This window comes from Tachypleus tridentatus, chromosome 7 (genome assembly GCF_004210375.1).
Source record: "Tachypleus tridentatus isolate NWPU-2018 chromosome 7, ASM421037v1, whole genome shotgun sequence".
Lineage (NCBI taxonomy): Eukaryota > Metazoa > Arthropoda > Merostomata > Xiphosura > Limulidae > Tachypleus > Tachypleus tridentatus.
In genome coordinates this window covers 169,734,053-169,748,760 of record NC_134831.1, presented here as the reverse complement: position 1 = coordinate 169,748,760, position 14,708 = coordinate 169,734,053, and the positions used below count along the sequence as shown (strand labels likewise).

Below are 14,708 nucleotides of genomic sequence, written 5' to 3'. Positions count from 1 at the left end.
TGAATTATATATACATATATATTTGTAGAGAGTAGCCAAAAAATAAATACACAGTTACATGTAGATTATATATATACATATACACATAGTAAAAAATAACTATTGTTACATATGGACTTTTTTTGTCTGGGAAGCACTCAAGGACGGCATTACAGTAGGAACTCGCAGAATGTCGATATAATATAAGGGTACATCACAGACGTACTTGTATCAGAAAGTTTTCAGAAATGTGGCATTCAGACTGTAGGATTGTGTGAACAACGACGGGTTTCAATTTGAACATCTACGAGATCAACTTAGGACTAACTTTCCCATAACTCCTTGTTATGTGTAAAGTGCTGTTAAACAGATGATCAGTTATCAACTGTATACTTACTATTGGGTAACCCTGTATATAGATGCACATATATTTATACCTATACTGAATTATACTTATATTTATCATTAACGTTCAATTGCAAACATTTTATTAATATACTCTTCAAAAAAAGAAACGCAAAAGGCAAAATATGAGACAAATTGTTAACAAGTTTATTCCGGGTAGTTCTGTATGACATGTGTGAAACTTTGCACATTCACTGCTGAACATCCAAAGTCTGCAAAGGCGAAGTCCACGCTCACTAGTTGAAGTTTAACGTCACTCAACGTCAATAACGAGTATGCCCCCCGTGAGCATCAATAACTGCTTGGCATCTCCTGCCCATGGAAACGATGAAATGACGAATCATATCCTGTGGAATGGCTGTCCACTCAGCTTGCAAAGCTGCTGCAAGCTGATGTAGAGTCTGCGGTTGAGGTTGTCGTAGTCGCAGACGTCGGTCCAACTCGTCCCAAAGATGTTAGATGGGGTTTAAATCTGGTGATCTGGAGGGCCAGGGAAGAACGTTGATGTTGTGGTGTCTCAAGAAGACAGTGGTGAGTCGGGCTGTGTGAGGACGGGCGTTGTCATGTTGAAAAACATCGTTGACGTTTACCATGATGGGTTGCACATGGGGCCTAAGAATCTCGTCGACGTATCGTTGAGCCGTAAGATTCCGTCGAATGTACAAAAGGTCTGTTCTGGCATTGAAGGCGATGGATTCGCTGGATTGCTATTTAAAGTTTGTTTAATAAAGGATCCTGTGTTGTTACGTGAACTTTCAATAACAAACAAACTTTAAATAACAATCCAGTGTTGAAAGTTCACGTAACAACACACACTATTTTACTAAACAAATTTTAAACACTGGATTGTTATTTAAAGTTTGTTTAGTAAAGTAGTGTGTATTGTTACGTGAACTTTCAACACTGGATTGTTATTTAAAGTTTGTTTAGTAAAATAGTGTGTGTTGTTACGTGAACTTTCAACACTGGATTGTTATTTAAAGTTTGTTTAGTAAAATAGTGTGTGTTGTTACGTGAACTTTCAACACTGGATTGTTATTTAAAGTTTGTTTAGTAAAATAGTGTGTGTTGTTACGTGAACTTTCAACACTGGATTGTTATTTAAAGTTTGTTTAGTAAAATAGTGTGTGTTGTTACGTGAACTTTCAACACTGGATTGTTATTTAAAGTTTGTTTAGTAAAATAGTGTGTGTTGTTACGTGAACTTTCAACACTGGATTGTTATTTAAAGTTTGCTTAGTAAAATAGTGTGTGTTGTAACGTGAACTTTCAACACTGGATTGTTATTTAAAGTTTGTTTAGTAAAATAGTGTGTGTTGTTACGTGAACTTTCAACACTGGATTGTTATTTAAAGTTTGTTTAGTAAAATAGTGTGTGTTGTTACGTGAACTTTCAACACTGGATTGTTATTTAAAGTTTGTTTAGTAAAATAGTGTGTGTTGTTACGTGAACTTTCAACACTGGATTGTTATTTAAAGTTTGTTTAGTAACATAGTGTGTGTTGTTACGTGAACTTTCAACACTGGATTGTTATTTAAAGTTTGTTTAGTAAAATAGTGTGTGTTGTTACGTGAACTTTCAACACTGGATTGTTATTTAAAGTTTGTTTAGTAAAATAGTGTGTGTTGTTACGTGAACTTTCAACACTGGATTATTATTTAAAGTTTGTTTAGTAAAGTACTGTGTGTTGTTACGTGAACTTTCACATTGGACTCTTACTTAATAGCTGTTTGCTAACCGAGTTCCTGTTGCTATATCAGTTTTTGTCATTTAGCAACACGTGTTTCATACGTCCTATCTTCAGATTATAACGTTCCATAAAAGAGCGGGTGTGTTTGGTGTGATGGGGAATCGAACCCTCGACCCTCGGATTACGAGTCGTGGGGCGTTATTATGTTTCAGTCAGTTCCACTATTCGATGGTAAAAATGTAGGACAACAGTTGGCGGTGGTTGGTGATGACTAGCTACTTTTCCTCTTGTCTTACACTGCTAAATTAAGAATAGTTAACGCATATAGCCCTCGTGTATTTTTGCGCGAAATTAAAAACAAACAAACAGACAAACATAGACGTCAACTGAGGAAAAATAAGTTGAAAAATGAAGATAATACACAGTAAAAAAGGTGGAAATGGTATGAAAATATAACGTAACAAGTGAAATATAAATATTTCTAAATAAATACAACGGGTGGTAGACAGTAGAAACAAAGGAGTGAAGAGATACAATAGGAAATGAACCTGATTATGAGCACCCAGAGCCAGTCAGCTCTTTGAAAACCATTCTCTAACGGAATTTAGAGACTTTTTCCTTGTAATATAAAAAATTCTTACCAAACCTTATCGATCGGTTTTAGGGCTCCATCTGAGTCATTTTGATTTAAGTGGGCCAGTGAAGATATCACACGTGACCTCCATTCTTTAACACCAAACTGCAACTCCATATTAAAAAAAACCATCTCTCATCAAATGTTACTAATCAGTTTTGTGGGTACATCTGGATCCTTTTGAGTTAAGTAGGTCAAATGGCACCTTTAAAGTTAATGTAAATATAGAGACAGAAAACGTACTCCTTATAGACTTCAGATGTAGACTCATGTAGATATCTGAAGATAAGGGACCCAGTGTGAAAAAGATTGTATAGATATCTAAAGATAAGGGACCCAGTGTGAAAAAGATTGTATAGATATCTGAAGATAAGGGACCCAGTGTGAAAAAGATTGTATAGATATCTGAAGATAAGGGACCCAGTGTGAAAAAGATTGTATAGATATCTGAAGATAAGGGACCCAGTGTGAAAAAGATTGTATAGATATCTGAAGATAAGGGACCCAGTGTGAAAAAGATTGTATAAATATCTGAAGATAAGGGACCCAGTGTGAAAAAGATTGTATAGATATCTGAAGATAAGGGACCCAGTGTGAAAAGATTTTATAAATATCTGAAGATAAGGGACCCAGTGTGAAAAGATTGTATAGATATCTGAAGATAAGGGACCCAGTGTGAAAAGATTGTATAGATATCTGAAGATAAGGGACCCAGTGTGAAAAAGATTGTATAGATATCTGAAGATAAGGGACCCAGTGTGAAAAGATTGTATAGATATCTGAAGATAAGGGACCCAGTGTGAAAAGATTGTATAAATATCTGAAGATAAGGGACCCAGTGTGAAAAAGATTGTATAGATATCTGAAGATAAGGGACCCAGTGTGAAAAGATTTTATAAATATCTGAAGATAAGGGACCCAGTGTGAAAAGATTGTATAGATATCTGAAGATAAGGGACCCAGTGTGAAAGAGATTGTATAGATATCTGAAGATAAGGGACCCAGTGTGAAAAGATTGTATAGATATCTGAAGATAAGGGACCCAGTGTGAAAAAGATTGTATAAATATCTGAAGATAAGGGACCCAGTGTGAAAAAGATTGTATAGATATCTGAAGATAAGGGACCCAGTGTGAAAAAGATTTTATAAATATCTGAAGATAAGGGACCCAGTGTGAAAAAGATTATATAGATATCTGAAGATAAGGGACCCAGTGTGAAAGAGATTGTATAGATATCTGAAGATAAGGGACCCAGTGTGAAAAAGATTGTATAGATATCTGAAGATAAGGGACCCAGTGTGAAAAAGATTGTATAGATATCTGAAGATAAGGGACCCAGTGTGAAAAAGATTGTATAGATATCTGAAGATAATGGGCCCAGTGGGAAAAAGATTGTATAGATATCTGAAGATAAGGAGCCCAGTGTGAAAAAGATTGTATAGATATCTGAAGATAAGGGACCCAGTGTGAAAAAGATTGTATAAATATCTGAAGATAAGGGACCCAGTGTGAAAAAGATTGTATAGATATCTGAAGATAAGGGACCCAGTGTGAAAGAGATTGTATAGATATCTGAAGATAAGGGACCCAGTGTGAAAAAGATTGTATAGATATCTGAAGATAAGGGACCCAGTGTGAAAAAGATTGTATAAATATCTGAAGATAAGGGACCCAGTGTGAAAAAGATTGTATAGATATCTGAAGATAAGGGACCCAGTGTGAAAAAGATTTTATAAATATCTGAAGATAAGGGACCCAGTGTGAAAAGATTGTATAGATATCTGAAGATAAGGGACCCAGTGTGAAAGAGATTGTATAGATATCTGAAGATAAGGGACCCAGTGTGAAAAAGATTGTATAGATATCTGAAGATAAGGGACCCAGTGTGAAAAAGATTGTATAGATATCTGAAGATAAGGGACCCAGTGTGAAAAGATTGTATAGATATCTGAAGATAATGGGCCCAGTGGGAAAAAGATTGTATAGATATCTGAAGATAAGGAGCCCAGTGTGAAAAAGATTGTATAGATATCTGAAGATAAGGGACCCAGTGTGAAAAAGATTGTATAGATATCTGAAGATAAGGGACCCAGTGTGAAAAAGATTGTATAAATATCTGAAGATAAGGGACCCAGTGTGAAAAAGATTGTATAGATATCTGAAGATAAGGGACCCAGTGTGAAAAAGATTGTATAGATATCTGAAGATAAGGGCCCAGTGTGAAAAAGATTGTATAGATATCTGAAGATAAGGGGCCCAGTGTGAAAAAGATTGTATAGATATCTGAAGATAAGGGACCCAGTGTGAAAAAGATTGTATAAATATCTGAAGTTAAGGGACCCAGTGTGAAAAAGATTGTATAAATATCTGAAGATAAGGGACCCAGTGTGAAAAAGATTGTATAGATATCTGAAGATAAGGGACCCAGTGTGAAAAAGATTGTATAAATATCTGAAGATAAGGGACCCAGTGTGAAAAAGATTGTATAGATATCTGAAGATAAGGGACCCAGTGTGAAAAAGATTGTATAGATATCTGAAGATAAGGAGCCCAGTGTGAAAAAGATTGTATAGATATCTGAAGATAAGGGACCCAGTGTGAAAAAGATTGTATAAATATCTGAAGTTAAGGGACCCAGTGTGAAAAAGATTGTATAGATATCTGAAGATAAGGGACCCAGTGTGAAAAAGATTGTATAAATATTTGAAAATAAGGGACCCAGTGTGAAAAAGATTGCATTGAAATTAGCTAACTTAATTTATTCATGCAGTCTTAATGTTTTGTGTATTAGGGTCCTTTTAGGATACACACCACAGAGAAGTTTATATACCAGGACAGTTTCAATGTGTATCTGGGGTTTTTGTAGGCTACATACAACACAGGTGTTCATCCATCAGTTTTGAACGTGTACTTGTGGGATACAAACCACTCAGTACGGTTTGAGGAAAATCAGTATTATCTATGTCATAAGTGGCGAAGGGGTTGGAGCGAAGAAAGTATGACCAGTATTGTACGATAGAGGTCTCTCTTCTGAATAAAAAAACAATGACGATAATATTGAATAAAATTAAAGTAGAAAATATATTTTGTAGATGGTATTTGTACTTTAAAACATAAACAAAAAGAAACGATACTTAACATTCAGTGATTAAGTCAACAAAGCTCAAACCATTAATCACTTTTGTTGTGATTCTCAGGGGCGAAGAACATTCCAGATTAAAGAGAAAAATCATTGGCTAATTCTATTTATTTTTCCACAGTTATTTGCTTAGAGAAAAACGCTGCTGAGTTTACTTAGTGTGTTTACTAAACTCTAACGTAGTCTTACAGTTTACTAGCAACAGGGAGAAATAATGATTCTACGAAAACGTTCATATTTTCATAATTATCCTTGCATCTAGTTTTATTAAACCAGGTTGTTGTGTCTTTGTGTTTTTTAGCTCTACGAAACTGTGTTGTTGTATCTTTGTGTTTTTTAGCTTTAAACTGTGTTGTTGTATCTTTGTGTTTTTTAGCTTTAAACTGTGTTGTTGTATCTTTGTGTTTTGTAGCTTTACGAAACTGTGTTCTTGTATTTTTGTGTTTTGTAGGATTACGAAACCATATTGTTGTATTTTTGTATTTTCTAGCTTTACGAAAGTGTGTTTTTGTATCTTTGTGTTTTGTAGGATTACGAAACCATATTGTTGTATTTTTGTGTTTTCTAGCTTTACGAAACTGTGTTTTTGTATCTTTGTGTTTCCTAGCTTTACAAAATTCCGTTTTGGTAGTTTTTGTGTCGTAGTTTCTCTTGAAACGGGTGTATTAATGTACGATGGTATTTGGTCCATGTGTATTAACGTATGTTGGTATTTCGTAAATGTGTATTAATATATCTTGGTATTTAGTTTGGGAATATTATTATATATTAGTATTTAGTCCACAAGTATTAATGAATGTTGGTATTTAATTCAAGGTGTATTAATGTATTCTGATATTTAGTCCGGATATATTAACGTATGTTGGTATTTGGTCCCAGTGTATTGATATGTATTGGTATTTACTCTAATGTATTAATATACGTTAATATTTAGTCTTGATGTATTAATGTATGTTGGCATTCGGTTGAGGTGTATGTTTAGTGTGTAGTTTTATTCCAGAGGGGGAGGGCAATTTCTATATCTGGGGATGTGGGGTATACCAACAAAAACGTTTCTTGAAAATGCATGGGGAACATGTTCCCTACAGTCGCCATTCTTGAAAACGCATGGGGAACATGTTCCCTACAGTCGCCATGTAATTTACACCAATGTCTGTTAGAACCTAGCACGTAGCACCTTCGATACAAAATATACATTTGAATTGAAAGGTAAAAAAATATATGTATTATATATATATATATATAGAGAGAGAGAGAGAGAGAGAATATTAATACAGAAGAGTTGAAAAAATAAAACAAAAGGATTGATTGTGTTAAAAACAGTAAATCCAAACCACTGACTAATGTTAGTTTATTATAACCAAAAATGTTTGTTTTGTTTGTTTTGAATTTAGCACAAAGCTACACAATGGGCTGTCTGTGCTCTGCCCACCACGGGTATCGAAGCCAGGTTTTTAGTGTGTATGTCCACAGACATACCACTGTGCCACTGGGGGTATATCCAAAAATAAGCAGAAACAAAAATATGGAAACAGTGCATCAACTGAAAAAATACACAGAGTAGAGGTTATAATGTGGGACATAAAATGTATCCTCGGTTTGGAAGTGACTGAAAAAGTAGGATCCACATTGTGGTGGGGATACAATGTCTATCAGTCTTAACCTCCGTATGCGAGTGTCACATAAATAATAATTAAATAATGAAATGAAATAAAATAATATACATATAAATTAGGAGAGCGAAATGTGGAGGCTGAAGCCCACAACGTCCTACATCTATATCACCCTATATCAGGTGGCATATATTATATACGTCACAAGGCATAAGTGTAAGGATCATAATATTTTAATACTGCATTTTTAGTTGGTCACTTAGGGTTTTTTTAAAAGAAAAATCAGGGTATGTTATGTTATTTTAACTTCTTTGCTGGGTAAAACTCGTTGTTCATAATTATTTGGCGAAGACAACATGGTTGAAATACTGTTGTAAATTATTTTTCCTTAAAATTCGGAAGGTAACGAATAAAGGATGTAGTCTTAAAAACGTTGTAGATCTAATACTAATGTATCATGACAAATATGGTCAGTTGTAATGATGCTTTTCCAGCTTAACATACAACAACATTCACACCATAAAAGTAAATGTAATACACTGATGTGTTCAAAACCGTTGCACTAGTCCTGCATGAAGAAAGTTGATTTACTCTGGGATAATCAACTTATTTAACTGTGTACGTTAGTCGGAAGATTGTATTCATGAGACGGTGTACCACAGTTTTGTTAACAAAAATTGAAAAGTTGGGGGACGTGGCTAACAATAATCCGCTAACTGGTTTCTCATACAACCAGATTTCAAAAGAACAATATTCAATGATATTACGGGTTCGAATCCCCGTTCCACTAATCATACTTGCCCTTTCAGTTGTAGAGACATTGTACTGTAACGGTTAATTCTACTAATCGTTGGTAAAAGAATAGCCCAAGAGTTGGTGATGGGTGGTGATGACTAGCTGCCTTTCAATTAGTCTTACACTGATAAATTAGGGACGACTAGCATAGATAGTCCTTGTGTAGCTTTACGCGAAATTCAAAACCAACAACCAAGACTTAGTGAACTTCTTGATGGTTTCACATTCACTGAGAAGTTTGCATAATAATTAAAACAGGCTTCTGGAATCAGTTATAAATGTATTAACCGCCATCCCATAAGCTACAGTACCTCCTCATCCAAATAAAAAGGCAATCCGTAACCTAGTTGTTAACGCTTCATGTTGTAGATCTAAGGATCCTAGGTTCGCGACATGAAGCTTTCAGCTGTGGACATGATCTAGTAGTGAGGGTTAATCTTTTTATTCGGTTTAACAAGTTAGACAAGGTTCTCGATGTGGCGGGTACTACGGTCTGTCCAACATTAAGGACGGCTGTATCTCAATCAAATCCTAAAGAGTCTGTGGTCTAGACGTCTAACCCTAACACACATAAAGTACCGTTTATGGTTTAATTAATGTGTCTAAGCACTAATGTGTAACTTCTCCGTCTCGTGTCTAACTTATTAAGTCTGAGAATATCGTTAACAGTCTTGGTAATTCTAGTCATTATAACTGTTACCTTTCTACTATACTAACTTTTGACATTAAGTAAATGTATCATATAAACTTTGCTTCATTAATTAACATATAAAACTCCTTTTAGTTCATAACTATGTATTTAAAGTTTCTTTCAACAGAAGTCCTCAGTTAACTCTAAAACAACGTCAGTTGTAGCTAACTATGAGATAACATATTTCTATCGAGAAGTTAGATTTTCTATGAGGTATCGATCTGATTTTATGAGACCTAAGACCAAGTCTACTTTCACTCGATATCCATATAATAAAATAACGTGGAAATGTAGTTTTATAAAAACACATAATTTCAAGTTGTGACTGAAAAATATTTACTTTTCTAATCACTCACGAAAATGCTGGCATGAGATGTTAGTTGTGGAAAACACCCTTTAGTCTCACCAATAACATACTATTACATCATCGGAAACCCATGACATGCTCGAGCATGTATATCAGTTTGATAATATATCATGAGAAAATAATAATACAGAGGAAAATCCACATATGTATAAAATATATTATAGAATATATTTGAATGAACATTAATAATTTATACTGTTTTTGTTCTATTCTGTTGTTTCGAAACAAAAGATACAGATTTGTTAAACCTACATTTAACAATCTTCTAGCAATAAAGCCATATAAAGATGTACTCAATTCTCGGTTCACCACAACGTGTGATCAGACGTTATAAGGCCTCTGCAGTCGATTATATTACTTTTTTCGTTAAATTGAGTAATAACTTATAAGACAGTGCTGTCTATAATAGTGTACACAGTTTTTATTAATTGCACGTGTGTAGCATGTTTGTTTGTTTTTAATTTCGCACAAAGCTACTCGAGGGCTATCTGTGCTAGCCGTCCCTAATTTAGCAGTGTAAGACTGGAGGGAAGGCAGCTAGTCATCACCACTCACCGCTAACACTTGAGCTACTCTTTTACCAACGAATAGTAGGATTGACCGTTACATTATAACGCCCCCACGACTGAAAGGGCAAGCCTGTTTAGTGCGACCCTCAGATTACGAGTCGAATGCCTTATTACCTTGCGAAGCCGAGCCAAGTTAAAATAGAAACTATGTTCGATTAACCAGCTAAACCTAACGTTAACAATGAAACTGGTATCTGATTGAAACGCGTAAAGAACCACAGTGGTTCAGTGGTATGTCGGCGGAATGACAATACTGAAAACCGGGTTTTGATACCCGTGGTGCGCAGAGAACAGAGAGCTTATTGAATAGCTTCGTGCTTAATTCAAAACAATAACAACATGAAACGTGTAAAAACTAAAAATATTAAAGTAATTACTTTAACAAATACGTAAGACACTCGTTAATTCATACTAATATGTATTCTAACGATCTCAGATAGATGATTCTGTAATGGTTTATTAATACCAATCATTGAGAACGGTTACCATTATAAAACTGGTTAAAATAATGTATGTAATCGAAACACAGCACAGAAAGTTTATTTTTTACCACTTTTGTCAGTTTAAGTTACTAATTAATATGCTAGAAGATATTTTAAGTATGAAGATACAAGTAAATTACTGACAAAATTCAAATCAATAACAAATGAAATGCTTTTAGTTGGTTCACTTTCACACGTCCCCTATCGGGATATCTGTAAGTTTACTGGCTTACAATGCTGAAGGGCCCGGCATGGCCGAGTGGGTTAGGGCGTTCAACTCTAATCTGAAGTTCGAATCCCCTTCGCACCAAACATACTCACTCTTTCAGCCGTGTTGGCGTTATAAGGTGTCGGTCAATCCCAATACTCGTTGGTAAAAGAGTAGCTCAAGAGTTGGCGGTGGGTGGTGACGACTAGCTGCCTTCCCTCTAATCTTACACTGCTAAATTAGGGACGGCTTTGCGCAAAATTTAAAACAAACAAACAATGCTAAAGTCTGGGTTCGATTTCCACGGTGGATACAGCAATACAAACAATTAAACATTCTTACGCCTACGATTAATACAGTCTGATTACTTTCATATTGCTTACTTGTGGATGTTTTGTTAATTTATTAAATTACTCTGGACTTCAACTTATATTTTTTTTAAATGCAAGCTTAATATAATCCAGAATAGTTCATTATAATCAAAACTTTATTTTATTATTTTTCTTTAATGTTAATTAAACTGAAACTGAATGAAACGAGCTGCCTCAGATAGTGAACCAGATGCCATCTGACGACGAACACGTGTAGCTCTAGACAAATAACTTGTGGATTTTACACCTAGAAGTTAAGAGGTGTGTGTACAAAACTGTAAACTGTCAAGTGGCGTGCTTGTCATGACAAAAACCAGCTGCCTTTCGAAACAATGAAAAATTCCAGAGCAGCGCCATATGTGAGTGCCCCCTACCGTGAATAGATGCTAGAGGAAGGATAAGCACAGATGTACAACAAAAGTAATGGAAGAAAAGTTTTGTAAGAATTAATAAAATAGGTTAATTTTGTTTCAGCGACCATCATACGATGCGGCATAATCATTGTCATGGTACAAAAGGAAAGTGTTCAACGACCACTTGTGTCTTGTACAATGAACCTTATCACAACAGATCAATATATTCCAACATATCTGCTCGTTTAGTGCAGACGAAGAAAACCGAGTAGACGTCTGATAACTCTCACATCAGAATCTCAGAGATTTGCCAAGTTTTTTTCCTTTAGCCAATCTCAGTTTAGCATTGAACGAATTCGACGGAAAACAGCTATCCAACACTAAACCTAGCGCCGACTTGGCCTATTCTTTAATAACGAAAGGATGAATTGATCGTCACATAATAACGCCCAAATGACATAAAGGGCGAGCGTGTCCAATGAGAGGATTCAAACCTGTCACCTGCAGATTGCGAACCAGTACACCCCACCAGGTACTGATTTGTGAAGCAAACATTCTTTATTTGGGTTTAACATCTTTCACGTTTCGATCATAAAAAAACCAGAACAACTGCCAAAGCAAAGTTAGCATTCCAAGAACATATGGAGCAGCGATTTAAATAGTTCCGTGCATGCGTGGTAGATGTTCCTATGTTCATGGTTCCTATCGAGAATGAGAAAAATACGATGGTTGTTCAGTACCATTTTCTAGTTCGAAAATACTGTAACCTCTAACGTATTCTATACTACAGGCGTAAAGAAGTCCACAATGACTGTTTGCTATAGCTTATAGCTATGAATATACAGCACGACATCGCATAATGTCTCTCAAGAAAACAAGTCATTCTGTTTCATCATCTGATGATCATGACTTTCGTTTTCTTCACGTTCGACTAAATCGTCTTCTTCGGTTCTAAGATGTGAAAGATCCAACATCTGGCCACGCCGAAAAAATGCAGTGATTTTGTCTCCTCTAGAAGCCTGTGTGATCAAACTGTTTTCTCGGTATGTGTTTGGTACTCAAAAGTATATTAATACCATCATTTTTATTTCAAAACCTGAGTCAGATTATGTTATAAAAGAGAATATAAAGTGACATTTTCACTCAGAATTATGTAATTCATAACTTCTCTTAGTTACGTCTTTTTTGCCGTTTCGTAATTTACGTTTTCTCTTTTCTACAATTCTTTAACATTTCACAAAAACATTGGTTAATGTTCTTGTCTTAAGGCATTCATCTCATCAGTGTTTTTGTTTCGCATCGATGAATGTGTGTGTGTGTGTGTGTATGTGGGTGTTTTTCTTATAGCAAAGCCACCTCGGATTATATGCTGCGTCCACCGAGGGAATCGAACCCCTGCATTAAACGTTGTACATCAGACGACTTACCGCTGTACTAGTGGGGATGGACCCACACGTACGTCGATGAAATGGTCTTTAAAGATTCAAACACGAAATCCAGTGACGAAAACATCATTGTTTCCCACTTAAAACTAAACAACTGAAATTGATATAATCTGACACTTTACACAAGTAATATAATTTTCAGATATTCACATATCAATATTTTAAAACAGGCTTATAGTTTCTGAACTTTAGCGGAAAGTCTTTGCACTAACTATAGGATGTTTCTTATACTTTTGGTATTTTTATTATTTGTCTATATAAATATGTTATAGTGCTGATGATACCTAAACAATTGAGAAGCTAATTTCGTATTTTAGCTAATTAATCAACTTGTTTTAGAAGCGTTTAATTAATAAAACTTGGAAATTAAGCTAAAACAATATTTTTATTTGAATTAAATCAAATACTAACAAAGCAGTAGAAACCGTTAGGCCTGAATATTCTTACAAAAATTACCTTAACCTTTATATTTTTTCTTCCTTAATTTGCTGGCCTAACGAGTGCTGGTATCGTAGGAAAGGCCTCTTGGGCAGTGACCTGTGGGAGGCAAAAGATAGATCTAAAGTTCTATTTTGTATACGCCTATGATTTTGCATCCACAATGCACAATTAGGACAAAATTATTCGCATTTAAAGCGGCTTTTATAATGAAATTTCATTTAGATTAAGTTTTGATAGTTTTCAGGAAATTTTCACTTCGTTGTCCATTTTCGTGAGTTTATTTTAAAATGTTTAAATTATTCACAACCAGTGATTTAAATGGGCCTACTTTTGTTCGAGAATAAGCAATTTTATGCACAAAGTCTAACCAAAAACATTTGTGTAGCAAACATAGGTTTAAACTCTAAAGCTTCTATTTAGCCTTACGTTTATGAAAGTATATCATAGAACATTCTTCTTTCACACTTTGTTCTTTTGAACCAAACTTCTCCAGATGAGTTATTCACACAAGTAAATCCCGTTAATTCTTTTTCACACACATAACGATCTTTTTTGGACAAGTTACTCATTCATCTTCTACGACACCTGATTCACGTATGTTGTTTCTCTTAATGCATGCAAGATCATTTTTCCTGTTATTCACTCGACTCGATCCTATTAATACACGTTAATGAAGACAAGTTCTCCATAGAAACTGATGCAAAAAAAAGGAAATCTCGTTAAGAGGTTTGAGTTACACACTAATTTAAGTTGATCCTTTTCGAACCTGCTATTTAGGGAAGTTGATCTTTCTGTGGCATTCCCATTCTGTCTTGTTTCAGTGTTAACTTCACTCAGCTCTGTCTTGTTTCAGTGTTAACTTCACTCAGCTCTGTCCTAGGTATAAAGATAGAGGTAAATTACTGACAAATTCCAAATCAATAACAAATGAAATGCTTTTAGTTGGTTCACTTTCACGTGTCACCTATCGGGATATTGGTAAGTATACTGGCTTACAATGCTGAAGGGCTCGGCATGGCCAAATGGGTTATGGCGTTCGATTCGTAATCTGAGGGTCGCGGATTCGAATCACCGTCGCACCAAACATGCTCGCCCTTTCAGCCATGGGGGCGATATAATGTGACGGTGAATCTCACTATTTGTTGGTACAAAAGTAATCCAATAGTTCACAGTGGGTGGTGATGACTAGTTACTATCCCTCTTTTCTTACACTGCTAAATTATGGACGGCTAGCGCAGATAGCCTTCGTGTAGTTTTGCGCGAAATTCAAAAAACAAAACAAAACAAACTGCTCCAGTGTTAAAGTCACTCATCTTTGTTCTGTTCCAGTGTTAAATTTACTCAGCTCTATCCTATTTCAGTGTTAAATGCACTCAGCCCTATATTGCTCTAGTATTAAATTCACTCTGCTCTGTCCTGTTCCAGTGTTGAATTCATTCTGCTCTGTCCTGTTCCAGTGTTGAGTTCACTCTGCTCTGTCCTGTTCCAGTGTTGAGTTCACTCAGCTCTGTCCTGTTCAGTGTT

At 35.3% G+C, this 14,708-nt stretch overlaps 1 protein-coding gene across 5 annotated transcripts in view; it reads left to right on the top strand.

The window, feature by feature from the left end:
• LOC143257201 (3',5'-cyclic-AMP phosphodiesterase, isoforms N/G-like) overlaps nt 1-14,708 on the top strand; it is a 425,601-nt gene that overhangs the window by 257,587 nt on the left and 153,306 nt on the right. Inside the window, exon 1 of one of the 5 annotated variants that reach the window (XM_076515583.1) lies at nt 11,989-12,341. The exons of the other annotated variants lie outside the window; for them this stretch is intronic. The gene's annotated coding sequence lies outside the window, so the exon portion shown is untranslated. Of the gene's footprint in view, nt 1-11,988; nt 12,342-14,708 lie in introns of those variants that run through there. 5 annotated transcript variants of the gene reach the window in all.